At 35.0% G+C, this 5,047-nt stretch overlaps 1 pseudogene; it reads left to right on the top strand.

Moving 5' to 3' along the window:
* Positions 1 to 659: 659 nt before the first annotated feature.
* On the top strand, positions 660 to 4,753 carry LOC149826640 (endoribonuclease Dicer homolog 3b pseudogene; annotated as a pseudogene).
* The last annotated feature ends 294 nt before the right edge of the window (positions 4,754 to 5,047 follow it).

A 5,047-nucleotide genomic window follows, 5' to 3' on the forward strand; every position in this document is an offset into this window, starting at 1 on the left:
ATTTTAAAAGGTTTTCTTCAAAGACAGGTAAAAAGGTAGTGAAAAGTAGAGTTTTGATCCGACTAAGACTCTGGAAAAAGAATCCTGATCCAACTAGGACTCTAAAATTTTTGATAAGTGAAGGAATCCAGAAGTGACACCACCTAAATGGACCTCATCTGAGAATTAAAATCAATTGAAATTGAGTTTGAAATGAATTCATATCGTTTTCTAAGAAAACATTACGAAATGTAAGATCCTGGGGGTTGGAAAATGACAGAATGTTGAATAAAAACCCAGGTTTTAAAATTGTTTTTGAAAGAAAAGTTTTAAAACTAAAATCTGGATTGAATGTTTTGAAAACAGGCGTGCTGGATCTCGAAAATTTGATGGGATGACATGCAATGTTATGCAATGCAATGAAATGGTATGCCGAATGCATGCAATGATATTCAATAACACATGAAATGGACAAACACTGGATGAGGGTGAAAATTTGGGGTGTTTACAGTAGCCCAACATTCACTTGATTCTTTCAATGTTACTAAACTCCCCTTATAAATCCCAGCCAAGGCCACTTTCACATGCCTCTTGAACTATTGGTTAGTCTTGATATGTCAAGAGATATATTAAGGTCATTGTATTTGCTGCCTTCTTTGATCCATCGGTTGGAATCAATGATGTTAGCCACTCAACTTCGAAGGGAAGTTTGCAGTCATTCAAGTGGTTGTCAGATTCCATCAAGTTTGATTTTTGAGGCTCTTACAACTAAAAGGTGTTTAGAAGATTTCTCCCTGGAGCGTTTGGAATTGCTTGGAGATTCTGTTGTCAGCTGTAATCTTTTTCTGAAATATCCAGAGAAGCATGAAGGACAATTGTCTGCTAGTAGATCATGGGCTGTATGTAATGCAACCCTTCATAGACTGGCAACTGATCGCAAGTTGCAGAATTATATTAGAGATGCTCCATTTGATCCTCTTTGTTGGCTTGCTCCTGGTCAATATACCTTGCACCCTGTTCCTTGTAAATGTGGTGTTGATACTCGTGAAGTTCCTCTCACGCATCCTACTGATATTGAAAACAATGCTGTAAAAATTGGTGCTACTTGTGATCGGGGACATAGGTGGTTGTGTTCCAAAACAATTGTTGATTGTCTGGAGGCATTGATAGGAGCATACTATGTTAGTGGTGGTCTGGAAGCTGCATGTTTTTTTTTTATGATGTGGGTTGGTATTGATCCTGAACATGAACAAGCCTTGGTTGCAGATGCCACTAGGAATACATCAAGACTAAGTTTTGCCATACAAGACAAAGATATTGAGTCTTTGGAGTCAAAACTTGGATACAAATTTTTGAACATAGGTCTTTTATTGGAAGCCATTATTCATGCTTCTAAGCAGGATGCCAGCCTAGGTTGTTGCTATCAGCGTCTTGAGTTTCTGGGTGATTCTGTGTTGGATCTTCTCATCACATGGCATCTATTTGAGAGCCACAAAAACATCGATCAAGGAGAGTTGACTGATTTACGTTCAGCTTCAGTAAACAACGAAAAATTTGCTCAAGCTGCAGTTAAGCATAATCTTCAGCAGCATTTACAACATGGTTCCAAGTTGCTTCTAGTGCAGATGATAGAATATGTGAAATTTGAAAACAAGTGCATACCAGCCTATAATAAATTAAAAGGACCAAGGGTTCTTGGAGATTTGGTTGAAAGTATCGCTGGAGCGATCTTAATTGACAACAAAGTTGATATTGGAGAAGTCTGGAGGGTTTTTAAACCAATCCTTTCCCCCTTCACTTTGCCACATTCAGCACATTCATGTGGGTTTTACCAATATATATATATATATATGGCCAATTCTTTTCTTTTTTAATTTTTATTTTATGTATAGCATCCACTGCACAACCCTCACATTAGCCTAGCAAAACTCAGTTATGCAACATCTCATAGACCCCCACCTGGGTTCATTCCCTAGATATTTCCACCACCTGTGCAATGGCTGTCCCCTCTGTATATATGCTGTGATACCCTGTCCAGTTTTTAACCTTCTGCAAAATGCATTGTCCATAGCATTTACGCCATCTTGCATTTTTATTTTTCTGCTAAATACCCTGTGTACCACTATCCATGCTGCTAGTAACATATATATATATGTATATATATATATATATATATATATATATGCATACAACAGCTGATTCCCAATACTCAAATTCTCACCATTTCATTACCCCTCTGTACAACATCACTACATAGCCCCCCATTTAGCCTACGCATCACCCTTAGGCCAATCCATGTAGGCTTGCATTTATCTCAAGATATTGCATATGCCTTTCTCATATAGGTTTCCATTATACATATATACATGTTTTCTCATCAACATAAGGCCTATACATGAACATTTCGTCAATTGCATTCTAAATTCAATATGATGTTTGTATTTTCTTTCTATATTCGTCTATTATTTTGTGCTAATCCTGTTTTGCAGGGAATATATGGAAGATGTCATTTCCTTTCTTAAACTTAAGATTTTGTAATTCCAAATTTTGATATTGTAGTAGGCTAGATATTAATGAAAATTCTACATTCCAGGGAATATATGGAAGATGTCATTTCCTTTCTTAAACTTAAGATTTTGTAATTCCAAATTTTGATATTGTAGTAGGCTAGATATTAATGAAAATTCTACATTCCCAGTCTTAAATTAGAATAGATGAGCATGTAAATAACATTTGTTTCATTATTCTCCTTTATTTCTGAAAATTCACAAATGGGAACACGAATGGCATGTGCACCATTCTAATAGGAGGTGATTAAATCCTAAGTTGATGATTTGCATCAATGGCCATAGTCAGGATGTGAACAAAACTTAGGATTTTTGTCTTTTATGGAATAACATTGGATCCACACTGGATTCTCTTAAAAAATCATCATATTTTCAAATATTTTCTTCTTTTATTAGAGTTTAATTTAAAATTGGCTCAAAATATATATCAATGGCCATAGTCAGGATATATTAAGAGTTAATTTCATTTTAAACTCTATAAAAGCACCAAAAATATATTTTATTCTTCACTTGAATTTAAATATGATTGCTATATAATACATCCAATGACCATAGTCAGGGGTGTATTATATCTTCAATCTTATTTTAAATTCACTTAAAGAATGAAATATGATTTTCTAAACCAAATTGTAAATTATTTCATTCATCATTTAGGATGGAATTGCATCATATTTTCAAAATTCCCTTTCAAAACCCCAAGTGATTTTGAGTATTTTCTTTATTTCTCAAATCAATGCTTATTCCTAGATTCAAATTCAATTCTATCTCATTTCAAGATTCAATTTCAAAGTCCAATTTGACTTTGAAATTCCAAAATCATTTTATACTCAAAATTCAAATTCCCCAATTCAAATTCAATTCAACATTTAATTTTAAAGTTCAAACTTTGAAATTTCTGATTCATCTTTTGATTTCAAAATTCAAAATTATTTATCTTTAAAATGCTTCTTAATCAAGGTTTTTGAGATTGATTCTGAATCTCAAAATTTGACTCTTCCTAAATTTTAAATTTAATCTGGGTTTTCAAAACCCAGATCCATCTTCAAAAGTCCCATTTGGACTTTCAAAATCCAAACCCAAAGTTAGAACCCAATTCCACTTTGGATCCAGATTCCGGGTCGAATTTCATCTTGGATCCCAGATTTCAGATCCAATTCCATTTAAGATTCCAGAGTTCAACTTCATTTTGGATCTCAGACTTCAGATCCAACTCCAGATTTCAAATCCAAATCTATCTTGATTTCCAGACTTCAAATCCAAATCCACTTTCAGATCCCATCTGGACTTCTTAAATCCATTTCTATTTTCAAATTTCCATTTGGATTCCTAAATCCAAATTCCATCTTGATTTCAAACTCTAAATATGGAATTCAATTCCACTTCAAACTTCATCCTCTCTCCTAAATCGAGGTTCAAAATTCAAATTCAGAAGTCCATTTCTGACTCTAAAACTTCACTTCTTTTCCTCTCAGCTTCAAAACATTCTTTTTTTAATTCAAAGATTTATTTTTCCAAAACTCTGATTATTTCAAAGGCTTAGAACTTTAAATCTCAAGTCCTAAGTTAAAAACCATTTCTTCACTCTATTATCAAATTCATCTCAGAAATACTTGGAGATTTTTCAGACCATCTTTTCCAAAAGAGCATACATCCTTGCATTGCACAAGCATGATTCTTTGTGATTAGGATAAATTCTTAGATAATATTTAGGCAAAGCAAAGAGGCATAAATTCGACCCATGGTTCGATTACCCCTGGTAAAGGCGCCAGGAACGGTCGAACTTCGTATCGACGAGCGAGTCCCGTCTCTCAACTTTTCCCGCAATATTTTAAAAAATGGAGGCAAGTTATTTTCTAAATATCTTCAAAATTAAGGTCAAGTGAGACCCCGCAAAAGAGTTCATCCTCTCTCTTCTTCCTTTTCTCATTCTCTCTTCTTTTCTATCTTTTATTCCCCCTTCAAAAGGAGAATAGAGGATAGAAAGGCGAAGAGAAAGGAAAAGAGGAACAGGAGGAAAAATTTTGCATGATCACACCTACTCTGCCAACAATAATAGTCGCAATCATTATAAGGGACAGAAGAAATACTACTATGATACAAGCAACTCAAAAGGCAATAAGAAAGGAAAGCCCATTCCTCAGTACAACAAGCCCCCACAACAAGGTCAAGGACTGAAGCCGAGGGAGAAAACTAAGCATGAAGGGTAGAGTTATGAAAGAAAGTTCACTCCTCTCGATCAATCACTCGAGACTGTGCTCGAGTACATGCTGACCAAAGAAATGGTCAAGTTGCCCAGATTGGCCGATCCCCCTGTGCCCATGGGGAAATTGAAAGATCAATTCTGCAAGTTTCACCGGACAGTGGGACACAATACCGAGAACTGTTTCATCCTCAAAAATATTATTCAGGACTATATTGACAAGAACCTTTTGGTAGAAGGTTTTGAAGAAGAAAAAATGGGTATGCTGAACCATCCATTCCCTCAACATTCTATGACAGTG

Source organism: Nuphar pumila, chromosome 10 (genome assembly GCF_984573655.1).
Source record: "Nuphar pumila chromosome 10, dmNupPumi1.hap1.1, whole genome shotgun sequence".
Taxonomy (NCBI): Eukaryota; Viridiplantae; Streptophyta; class Magnoliopsida; order Nymphaeales; family Nymphaeaceae; genus Nuphar; species Nuphar pumila.